Consider the following 13,211-nt stretch of genomic DNA (forward strand, 5'->3'; position numbering starts at 1 on the left):
CATTCCAGGTTGTGTTAAAACGCCTGTTGGAACCCTACTGCAACTCCACAGACAGATGAGCTCAGGCTGCAGAACCAGGAAATTTTTTTTTTTTTTTTTTTTCAAAAAAGTAGATTGGGTAAAATTTAGAGTGTGTTTTTATTAGTAAGTAGTGTTACAGTAGCAAGTCACAGTAGCAACTAGTGGTCCTTGTAACGTAGATCTTGTACAAATATCCAGCATGTCTTTTCCCAAGATAATTAAAAATTTTAACAGAGTACTGGGAAAGTAGATTAGTCAAAAAGCCTTGGACCAGGAAGAGATGTAGTGACTTACAGAAGTGAGTACAGGAAACCTGCTATGTAGTGAGTAGCTGCAGCTCATCCTATCATACCTTAAACTTAAAATCATCACCATAAATGGGCTTATTCTTATATTGTGATGCTGTGGATTCATTTGGGTTTATGAAGGAAAAACAAGCCCCTAAAGAACAATGTCTCTACTATGTGTCAATTAATTTGTGTCCTCAAGAATTTACAAGAAGAGCAGAGGTACGTTTTTTGTCCTCAAACTGAGAAATTAAGTCAGTGTGGCAGTGGACACCAGCCACTAGGAAACCACCTCCCAATCCCTTTGTCAGCTGGTGTTTAGCCCATCTGTTGGTTTTGTGTTGCCACCTTACAAATCCTGGCATGGGAATATGGTGGAGAAAGGATGGGGAGGGGGCTGGGGGGGGAAGAGATGAAGGCAAAAGCCAGAACACTGCTGTGCTTCAGTTGTTCTTTTTTGAAGAACAACTTTTTGGATGCTGCTGTAGCTCAGCAATAGTCTCGAGACTGCTCTTATGCAGCCTGTCACAATGCCTGGAACTTGGGATGCTTAGAGGAGTCTTCAGGATATCTTTACTTCTCCTTATGTGCTTGAATAAAGCCAGGAGGAGAATTTTACCAATTGTTTTTTAACATAGGAGTTAGCTGTTTAGCCAGGGTTCTTTATAATGGTGAATAACTGCTGTATCTAAATCCACAGAAAAATACTTAGTGGGCAATAAGGCACTACAGATATTAATTAATCTTCATCATAATCCTATGAAGTAGGCAGTAAGTCCTACTGTTTGTTATACCTTGTATTTGACAATTGTATTTTACACACTAAAAGACTAAATGGTGAGTTGGGTACTGGTTTTTAATGGGCAGATTAGTATTAAGCACTTAAAAGCATGTCAGGTAAATGCATGTTTTTGCAGCACAAAGTCATGTGGAAATGTTTGTATTTCAGTGTTCCCAGGGATTTCTTGTATTCTATTGTGTAAATTCTTTCCTTGTGTGTGGATTATTGATGCAAGAAAAAAACATACTGGCTTCTTTGGAGTTCCCCTAGTCATTCATGCAAATCAAGTGTCTGTGCATGTCAAATGAGTATCAGTGCTTTAAAAAAATCCATACTTTATTTTTTGTTGAAGGCAGCTTGTATTCACAAGCTTTTAACCTCTGTAATTTTCATTTTACTTGAAAAGCTGTAGGAAAAAGGAGAAAAATTAAATATGGAAAATTCAGGTGGGATTGGTACATCAACTGGACAATAGTAATTCATATGTCATAAGGATATTTCTCTCAATAAATAATTGTTACTTCACCTGCAAGCAATGTCACAAACAGAATTTTTCCCCTGACATTTTAATTGAAAAATTATCCTTGATGTATAGATATGGGTAATTTCAGTTTGCTTTAACACATTTCATTTTTAGTGCAGTATCATGAATGTTGACTGTAGTAGAGTAAAATGTAAATACTGGCAGACCTTTACCAGTACCAAAGTGTGAGAACAATAGGTCTATAAGCAACTTCATAAATTCCAGGAAATGATTTTGTGGTATATATTCAATGGTACAGTGTGTAAATCATAAGTTAGGGAGAAAGAACTTGGCTCTACATATACAGCCCTGGAAGACCAGCATTTCTGCAAAACTTTCAGTATGAAATCTGCCCCTTTTCTCACACCGGATACAGTAAAACAGTATTGTCATTCTTGGTGCGTGTGATAATCTGCTATGAAAGCTGTTGTAATGAATAATGTTGAAGGCCTAGTAAAATTCTCATTTCTCTGTTACAAACAGAGATATTCCACCCCTAAAGCATCTCAGACTGAATTATCTTTAAGTATATACACAAGCATAAATCTCAGTGCTATCTACAGACTGCTTAGATTGGAAACCTTTGGCTCGGTAAATGCTTTGGCTCCAAAAGACCAAGGTTTGCGTGAAAGCAGAAAGTTAATAAGCTGATAGTAATAGAGCCAATATCCTCATTCATGCCAGCCGAAGGAAGGCAAAATGATTATAAAGTCAAACTCACCAGACTGAGATGAGGTCAGAAAGAAACATACACATGAGGCAGGCATTATTCATAAGCTGATGGATGTTTTTATAAAAAAGTAATAATTAAAATTTACATGACTAAATTGGCCCATCCTGAGTGTGTTATTAAGAAAAAGGATCATCCTGGACAGCTCCTTACTGCTTCAGTCTGACTAACCTATTTATTTCCCTGGGGCTAGGTGGGTAAGAGATTTCCTTCATTGCCTTTAGGGCTGGTGACAATTGGCACAAATAGCTTTATCTGGCTTATCAGCAGTTTGACACTTCAGTCCCCATCAGGCTCTTCAAATCTGACATCCCATGGAAGAAGAAGGAACCGATCAGCATTTAAAGCAAATCTTACAAATTCCCTGAGAGCAGTCACACCTTTTAGTGATGAGTCACGGCACTTTACATTTGCCTGCCTGGAAAGCCAGTGACATTTCTGAATGCACCCTAATTATAGGGAAAGGCCCATACATATTTCCCATTATCATGTCTACACTGGATAAAAGGCCAGCTTGGCTGATGCCTGTTCTACAATAAAGAAGAAATACTTTTTTTAGCTATAAAGATCAGGATTACCAAAGACTCCTGTGGAGTAGCTTTGTGGCATCTTGCTTTTTGACAAGGAACATTATTGTCTGCATTTATCCACTCCCTTCCTGCTTCAGGAGCCCTAACCTCCCACAAAGGGACAGGAAAGACAAGTCAGGGCCCTATCATGATAAATCACCCCTGGAAATAACTGGGCAGGGCTGATCTTCCACAGACTCTGATCTTCCAGAGTGTGCTGGGCAGTTTCTGCAACAGAAGTAGGTGTTGCAACTCCTACCAGTGTCTTTTGTGTCCTGGTCAATGGGAGTTGTTCCCACAGCAGTTGCAGCAGGAGCAAATGTGTGTCAGGAACTGATCTCCACCCACGGTGGTGGTGAGGGCTGGAATGGGAGGACAGCCCTAGCTGAAGACTCTCCACATATTTGATCTCTTACCTCCTGTGCTGGAGCAGTCACATCCAAGCAGAGATGCCTGGGTGGTGATGTCTGAAATAATTGCAGCTGAAGCCACATGAGATGGGAAGTCAGGCCCTGGAGATACATTGGCAAAACTCAAGGGCAAGAAAAGATTGGATCATCAGGGCAGGCAGAGGGTTTCTGTTTGTCATTCAGCATGTTGAACTGTTTCTCTGAAGTATTTTGAGTAGTGAAGTGGTGCAGACTTAGAAATGAGCCGCTTTTAGTGTTACAGTCATTTTTATTACCCCCATCCGTGTGATGTCAAGATATGACTCTCTTCACATAGCTATTTTAGTATCACCAGCCAGAAATCTTTGCCCAGGAAAGAAGTTATGATTAGCAGGTGTGAGACCAACCTGATTTTAGTATTGTCCCATGGTTTCAACAACAAACTCTTCTTTCAGCTTTTGTTTCATTTTATAATGAGAATTTCCGTTTTACACTTCAGAGCAGCATCCTCTTTCTGAGGGAGAACTGAACCAGGTTCTCTCTGGAGTCCCTAATTACTTCTAGGCTGGCTGGGGAGCAGCTGATGGATGAGTGTCCTTCCTGGCCAGCCACATGTGCTGCCTCTACACACTCCCAGCAGAGAATGAGACATCAACGATATTCTCCGTGCCCCTGCAGAGCACAGCTGCACTACAGAATGAAGTTATTTCTCTAATATTTTGTTTTAAATACCCACTGCGTCATTTCCCTACCTTTATTCACATATATGTCAACAGACTGATTGTTGTGTGTTTTCCAGTGCAGTAATCCCAGTGTGCTACTGCAGTGTGTGCTTTTCCTTACAATGTTTGATACATATGTCAATTGACCTACTCCATCTCTAGAGGTAGGGTGGTTGTATGACTGCACTTGTATATCACTGAATATGCTTTTCATGAGGATGCCACAGTGGGGCAGGGGCTTGAGGTGGAAGTTTGAAGTATAATTAACACAATGAAAATGTCAGTTAAAACTTTAATTTTCCAACCAGAGTTTAGCTGAAATGATGCTCCTGTGTTCTGAGCAATACTGGGGAGAAAATCTAGTAAATGCAAGCTTAATTCATGCCAGCTCTGCTTGGATTGGACTAACTATAGTATGGCCTACTCATACTTGAATTTCTAACAGTTATCATTTGTTACCATTTTACTATGTTCTCAGTAATATTTAATAGGAATATTAACATACTGTGGTCTTAAGAGTACTTTTTGGTTAAATAAAAATAGAGGGACTGTACTATGACAGAATAAATAAGAACATGGTGCTAACTTCAAAACAGCAGAAAAAATATGCCAATGAAGCTGCTTCCACTCATCTAACATCAAAAGATGACTTTACTTTGTACTGTATCCATGATCTTGAAAGCCACAAAAAATTCTCTCAGGGATATTCTTATTCCTAAGTTACCTTACGTTGCTTTAATTAATTAGCTAAATGGAGATCATTATTCCTGAGGTCTGCTTGTTTTTGTCCCTCTTTCAGCTATGTGTGAGAATGAACTTCTGGCCTTTGCTGTCAGGCTGATCATGATTTTAAATAGTAATATTCTTATTAGTAGACTGTATTAATCCTATGAGTTGAAATTTTAAGATAGGGGACATCTTGGTCAGTGGAATCAAGTTAATTTAATTTAGTGTTGAGCTGGGACACAGGTATTTAAATGTCAGAATATAAATAGTAGCCAGGTTGTTTTGAAAAAAGCTAGTAACTCCCATCAGTGTTTTATATGATCTCTCCTAATACCCAGTGTAGATACCTGATGTACTGATGTTGGAGTTTACTGTCTCAGCATCAGATCAAGGATAAAGGAGATGTAGAACAAAAATGGTTTCATTAATCAGAATCATTAGCATATCTTTTTAATAATGGACATTTTGCAATGTGCATTTTAAGCCTCTAGAAAAAAAGATATATACAATGACATTAAGATTCATTTTATCAAATTAATAGCTATTAAACTTTGTTGACATGGATAGTGGCTCAAATTGTGTGAAATCAGAAGCAAACAAAATTCTTTTTAATTATACATTATTTTTCATTGGTTTCCCATATCAAAGAAACAGTCAAGTCAGTCTTTGCATTCACAAATTTATTTCACAGAATTCTAAGCAACAAGTAGACATGTACAGGGAAAAAGAGTTTTAAAAGTGCAAATCAACATCTTTGCATTGTTTCTTAGCAGTTACTATGCTATTGATGGGACTATCAAAAAGCACAGTTCATGCAAGAACAGGAAAACCTTCTGAGCTGCAGCTCACTGCTAGCAGACTTAGTCTGTGGTTCTGCCTTCAGTAAAAAAATAAAAATGTGAGACAAGTAGGAGAAAGCACCTGTTGACCACCTGACAGTATCCAGATATCTGGATCTCCATTAGCATTGTTCTTTACTATACTTTGAGAGAAAAAAAACCCTACAGAGGGTGAATTAATTGTGTCTGTTGGTTTTGTATTTTATCAACAGAAAACTCATGCTGGTGAGTGCAAGATACAGAACTGTTGAGTTTCCACCTCAGAGCTGATCTACAGCTCCACTGTGATCTTCATTAAGAAAAGCAGATCAGATGGTGCCAGTCAGTGCACTGGGCTGTTCAAAACAGCAGGGAGAGAAGGTAAACTATGCTGTTCAGCCACAAGAGCTAACATGAAGGTAGTATCATTTAAATATATCTACCTTCAAGCTCAGATCTCACCACGAGAAAGGGTTCCCAAAATTGGTGCTTGTAGGTTTTACATGCTGGTGAAGCTCATTTCCTAAGGCACTTTGGTATTCACACAGACTGTACTCAGACATTTCCAAATTGTCTATCTGGTCAGTCACATGATTGTCATTCAGGTAACCACTTCAGCATATGTTGGTCACGTCACTAACTCAATTTAAATACAGGACTGTACTGTAAGGAGACCTGAGCACATTTACCAGAATTGGTCAGCCTTCCTTGGTGGACAGTAATGGTGCAGCTGTCACAGGACTTAAAGTCCTTCAAAGAAGTTGACAGGCTTATGGGAAAAGGCACTCCCTAGAAATGTACAATATGCCTTGTGATTTGGGATGATGCCTGTCCACCTTCGCTGCAGGACACTTCAGTACCTGGCAAAGGAGCTGCAAGATTGTCAAGATCATATCTGAAGAAACAAACTTGTATTTTGTTCAGAACTGTGCTCAAGTTAGACCAATTTTCATATGCAACAGAACTTCCAAATAACAAATAAATAGCCTTTTTCTGCCAAGCATTAGAAAGGGAAGATTTCTAGTCTGTCTTCAGGTGTACCTGTTCGCTAATAGTTACCGTGCTGCCTGGAATCAAAGAGGTTTGCTCTCTCTGTAGGCTGGCCCTCCACAGAATTTGGGTCAGTTTCAGAATATCATTATTCAGTTTAAAAGCTTTGTTTTGTAGTCACTACCTAGAACAGCTTATTTTCAGACAATGTTCTCTTCTGCCATCTACTTCACACTATGAAGAGTGTTTCTACTAACTTCAAGAGTAAGTCTCATGACAATAGAAGACATAGAAGACTTTTGAATCCCTTGCTGAAACAGATAAGAATAATCACAACATTCACAGCCTTCAGGGTAAAGTATAACATGTAATTTTAGCCCCACAATCCCCACAGGTTAAAACATCAATGAAGAAAAGAGGAAAGCAGAAAAGGTCGGAATGGAGAGTGAGGAAATGTTAGATAAACCCTGTTTGAGGAAAGGAAAAAGCAAATTTAGACTTTTGGCCTGTCATAATATTGGTTATTAATTTGTGAGAGAAGATCATATAGTGTGGGAAAGGGCAGCAGAGATTGACAGATGAGATAGATAGTATTGCCACACTCTGACCCCAGCAGTCACAGAACCATTCTGTCTCTGAGTTCCCTCATCTATAAAAAGAGAGTTGTTCCTATTTACATTTCAGGATCCTTGAGCATTAATCAGTGCATATTGTTAAAGCTTACTGAGACCACCAGTTGGAAATACAGAATAACCTGTGCCTTCTGAGCTGTCTTTTCCATCTCTATATATTCCAACCAAATTAATTTAAAAACAGGTACTGTCAGTTCAGAGTTTCTTGGAAAATAATCAGCTTTAAAAATTAAAAGAAGGAAGGCTTGTTGTGGAACACATCTAATTTTAAAGCAGAGGAGCACTGCTAATGCACACTTCTATCTGCTGTGGTGCTTGTCCCTCCCTCCCCATTTCTGTTGAGCACAGTCAAGCCTCAGAGACTGCTTGGGCTCCTTGTGAGGCTGTTCTCTGAAAATAAAATTGACATTTTCTTTTGAAGGAAAGAGTTAGTTTCCTTATAAGAGCTGAAAATAATATGCCAATCTTGCCTCTTCCCCCCATGTCATGCACTTTTCTTGCCACCAAAAGAGTACTGTTCAGCAGTTGCTGTGATAGGGAAGCTCAAACTGGCATTTCTTCTGGATAAGGTGCAATAGAGAAATAGAGAGGTCTCATCTCTGTAGAGGTAAGTTATGCAAATAGTGCTGTAGCCCTTGTACTCCTCTCTTGATGTCTGCCTTTCCACAGTTATGCAGGGTGTGATTTGCACCAGTGACATGGTTGTGAAAAGCACGGTGGGCATGGGCAGTTATGGAGGGCATTGCCTTTTACATCATGTTCAGCACTACTCATCACAACACTCCTAATAGCAAGGGGAGTACAAGAGCTGATGAGATGGTCTGGCCCTCATTAAGCCAGTGCCATGAAAGGATTAAAATCATTCAGTTGCATTTTTGCGTTTTAAATTAACATTAACTCGCAATAAATTACAAAATAAAACCAAAGATCTTTTCATTGTCAAATCAGGTTAATTGTAATCTTTATAATTATTCCCGTTTTTGTAACATTTCCACACCAGTTATAGTGTCAGTGGCTACATACATTCATTGATTATTAGTTACTCTTATAGCTGTCACAGAGCTCTGTAACTTCTCTCACCATGACCTCTTTCCCAAGGCAATCCAGGAGCATGAACCTTCTTTTATTGAAGTTTATTTTCCAACATCATTCAAATATCTGTGCTGAACAGCTTCTCATTCTTGAAACTGCAATATGCAACATTCTTTTCTTTTTTCTCTCTCTGCTCCATCTTGAAGAATATCAATGACATTCAGAGCCTCTGATCACTGCCATCTCTTATGTCACCTGAAATATATAGATTTTTTCCTTTTGTAGGTTCCATTGCTTGCATCACTCCTCTGTGCTCCCACAGTTGATATTCTCCACAGGAGAGTTCTTCAAACTGTTTGTTACAGACCCCAACAAGTTTCCAGTGGATCATAGGAGCTGTGAATTTTTAGACTCTTTAAGGAGCAATGAACTACTTTGGCTTCCTGGCAGTCTACATCTGCAGCTGTTATATAAAGATAGTTTTCACTTCCTTGCCTTGGAAGTGCTGAGCAGATGCTGTTTCCTCAGACAAGTGGAAGGACTGAGTGGATAACATCTCCTCTGAGATACCATCCTCTTTTTCCTTTTATAATTTGCATAAATTTGTTCTTGCAAATAATTTGAGACGGTATCCTCCAGAGGGACTAGTTGTTAAACAATACCAATCTTTACTCCCCAAAAAGCCAGTTTTTAATCTCCATATTCCCATCTATTCTCCTCTTCTCTATTCATTCCTCTTTTCCTTCTCTGAATTTTTCTCATCTTTCTTTCTCTTTACATGTCTGCTTTCAACCCCTTAAGTTTTCACTTGTCGGGTTGGCCACCCACTTCACTGCTTCACTTCACCTTTCATTCCAGATCTGCTCTTCCCATTTGAGTGCCTGCTTGTCCAGCCCTGTCACTTCTCACCATAATAAACCAACTGCTCCTTGTTAGTGCTTCCTTCATCTGGTTTTAGACCTATGCTTTTGAGGAAACAAACTATCTCTGATTACACTGTGTAAACGCGTTTTAAGCCTTTGTCAAAACTTGGAAGAGAGGTAGAGGACTTAAAGTGTCTTTAACTTTTATCAAAGAAGATGGCCACACAGAAGAAAAGGAGTTTATTTCATATTTCTCTGAAAAGAAAGAATGCAGTTTGGTCTCGTTTTTACTAAACAGTAGAAAATCCATGCAGAGGACTGGGGGATTCTCACTGTATTAGGTATTACAGTATTAGAGATTATATTGTTAGTGTGGTTTATCTCCTCTGCAAACTCTCCAGATGCAGTCTGATTTTAGGTTTTCCCACAGGTGCAGCCTTGAAATTATTTTTCTCTTGTGTGTATTCTTTGCTGTCCAATAACAAGTGAACTCAATGTGTATTGCTAATATTATGGAGTAGCAAAACCATTCAGTCATGATGTGCAACTCCAACAGAAAGAAGACTTCATGAACTCTGATATCCACAGAATTACTACTTTCTGGCACTTGTCTCTTAATCTACTGTATTGTTTAGATCATAAATATTTAGAATAAGGGATCATCTCTGGTTTGTTTTTTTTTTGTTCACTATATTGTATTGGAATTGTAAGCAATGAGTATAGTTAGAAAAATGATTCCCATAGTTTTTAAACATTTCTATATGTTACATATGTTTTAGGAAGATTAAAGAAACACATGCTTCCGGTTGCACTGCCTTTTGACAGTATTAAGTTGAAGATTCCTTAACATGTGCTTGGAATATTTCACTCTTAACTTAGTACTATGAACTTCTTAATACAGGCATTTCTTGGGAATATAGGAATTACAAGTGTGAAACGTTATAAGAAATAATGAGCAAAGAAAAGTAATATCCCAGTTGAAATCAAAGCAGAAAATACCTAAATCATTTGAAAAAACATGAATTATAGCAAAGTAGCTGTTGTTCAGTGCAGTGTATAATGATGAGAAATGACTGTGATCTACAGTATAATCTTGCAGTGAGTGAGCCCAGGTCCTACAAAAATAGTAGGGAATCACTCCTGGCTAGAAATACATACTCAGACAACACCAGAAAAAATATTAAAGGAAAAAAATCTGGTTTTTGTAAAGATAATTTTTCACAATTATTCCTGGAGGACTCATGATGCACCTGTGTAACTCACCCTATTTTGTCTGATTTATATAGGAGTAGTGAATACATGTGAGGTATTTTCAAACATATACACACGCAAAATAAACCAAAACCAAGGGTATGAAAAAAATGGTGGATTTAGTGACAGTTAAAAATTATCTGAGTAAAAATGGAAACATTTTTTGCATCCTGTGCAGTCTGCTGTACATTCTGTGTCCTGTCTGTAATTACTCGTTTACACCTGTGTGGAATGTCATAATTCTTTTTTGGTAACATTTTGCACTGGGTTAAGTTATACTGTAGCTGCAGGCGTTTGATAAACAAATTACTTTTCTTATTTACTTATTATCTTTTTCCTCACCTAGAATATGTTAAACAAGTTTCAGACATGACCTGGTTCCAAAAATGAATAGATTTTCAGTAGCAACATCATATATCTTAGTTGATGGTGTAAAGAAAAAGAAGAAACAAAAATGTTTTAACTCAAGTGCGCTGTTTTCATACCTCAGCTTACCTGTGTTCCCCAGGTGTCACGTAAGTCATAAATCAACACTTTTGAGAGCAAACGCATTTCTGTATAACCTTCTTCATAATGAGTGACTAGTTATCAAATTTAATGGCTAACTATTCTCTTACTTTGCAAAAATTCTTGAACACCATAAAATTTCGTGGAAAGGTTTGCAGGGCAAACAGGCTTGACTAGATCCTAAGAGGGGGGAAATGGTGCATTCTGAGGTCGTGTTAACTAATTGATTCATATAAACGTTTTCAAATATAACCAGTTTCTTTTTACAAACCTGCCCCCTTGTCAGCCCACATCTTTAGTCATTGGTTTGCTTTTCTTTTGAGGATTCATTTTCTATGTAAAGGGCTGTGTGAAATGTTCCATGTGGAAATTAACCCACAGCACATTACTGTTTTATGGAGCTCCTGATAGACAACAGTGAGAGCTGAAACCCTGGGGCTTTTCATTTTAACCAGGACACAAAAGTAATGATGATAAAGTCACCAGCTGATGATCCAAGGGCTGAAGCACCTCTCCTGTGAAGACAAGCTGAGAGAGTTGGGATTGTTCAGCCTGGGGAAGAGAAGACTCCAGGAAGACCTTAGAGCACCTTCCACTGCCTAAAAAGCCTAGAGGAGAGCTGGAGAGGGACTTTTTGCAAGGGCATGGACTGACAGGACAAGGGGTAATGGCTTCAAATTGAAAGAGGGTAGATTTAGATAAGATATAAGGAAGAAATTTTTCACTATGAGAGTGGTGGGGCACTGGAACAGATTGCCCGGAGAAGCTGTGGATGCCCCATCCCCAGAAGTGTTCAAGGCTAGGTTGGATGGGGCTCTGAGCAACCTGGTCTAGTAGATCCCAAGGCAGTTTGGAACTAGATGATCTTTCAGGTCACTTCCAACCCAAAAGATTCTATAATTCTATAAATCAGCATCTCCATGAGCAGCATGGAAGAGCCGTTAAGAATCCCAAAGTCACTGTTACTGTCATCTTTCTATGCTGTTGCTTGTACTTAGACAAAAATTTTTATCATGTTGTTATCATTGTTATCAGGCTCATTTGAAACTGTTCTAAAACCTGAAAGATTTAATTCAGACACAGTTTACACAGTTTAATTGTTTGATTTCCATGGAGTTGCAATTACAGTGCAGCAGGTCTGGATCTGGATACACATTCCCTGCCAGGAGCTGTTGTACTGCCAAGGTGTTCTCTGCATCATTGTGTGTTAGTTGTCTCCTCTGCCTTTGTCAGCTTTTGGTGTCACTAAATCACCAAACAGTCTCAGTGCAGAAATGTAGTTCTAATTCTGGGATGTACTAGTTTCTTTATTTTTCTTTGGCCTGCTGAGACAATGACTGAATTTAGACCTTCAACAACAGCAACTTCAGTACCCTTATTAAAAATGAGATTGTGATCACTACATTCTACATTCATCCGACATTGATGTCTTTGATCACATCCTGTTTATCCCAGCCCAACCCATGTTACTCTTTTTTCTGAGGACTGATGTGCAAATTGAACTCACCGTTTCTGATGTAAAAGCTTGATTTGGTTCGAGTCATCTTCTGTCCCCTAAGTCTGAAATCTTTTCTGGTCCACAGATGAGCAGGACTTGCCCATATATTCTCATCTACATTTCTTCTCCATTGTTTATGATGTTTAATTAGTATCACGAGGTATAAATTATAGCAAGTACAAGATGTACAAAAAACATTTAATGAATTAAATGTGGTCATCTCTTCTTGAAGAAAGAAGTCAGATGTTCTGATAAATTACTCAGCAGTAAGAAACACATCAGTTGGTGTCTTTCCCATACGTATTTCTTCTCTCATTATGCCAGAAACAGCTGTGTTTAGAAACTCTTAACCTTAGGAAATGTAAAATTAATTTACCTAAAATAGGAAATCATCATTTTCTGTCAACAAGTGCTATGAAAGCAGTGTCTTTTCAAGGGATATTCCTCAGGAATCAAGGAACTTGTGCCCTGTAAATTTTTCAGACGTTTGAAAACATTCTGGTCTTTATTGTCGATTAGTATCTGCTCCTTATAATGGACTATTTTTGTAGGCTGTTCAGCACTGTCCCAGTTTAAATGAGACAAGGGTCTTTTGCTGAGGATGAATTAGGAGGAAAAGACCCAAACTTCTCTTTCCAAACAATTATAAATCCAAAATTAAGAGGCTTCAATTGAAGGAAAACAAATTATGGAAAAGGGAAAATAACAGCCCTTTATTAAAAGGTATGTGTGTATTAACAGGAACACGAAAAAAAAAACTCAAGTAAAATAACTAAGTAATACTCCTATACCCACCAATAATCCCCTTCAAGAACAAAACTGATAAACCGGCAAAAAAAGAAATAGTTCAATTTCTTGCACCCTTTGGTGCT

This window comes from Myiozetetes cayanensis, unplaced genomic scaffold (assembly GCF_022539395.1).
Source record: "Myiozetetes cayanensis isolate MyiCay16 unplaced genomic scaffold, myiCay2020 scf9, whole genome shotgun sequence".
In the NCBI taxonomy this organism is placed as follows: Eukaryota; Metazoa; Chordata; class Aves; order Passeriformes; family Tyrannidae; genus Myiozetetes; species Myiozetetes cayanensis.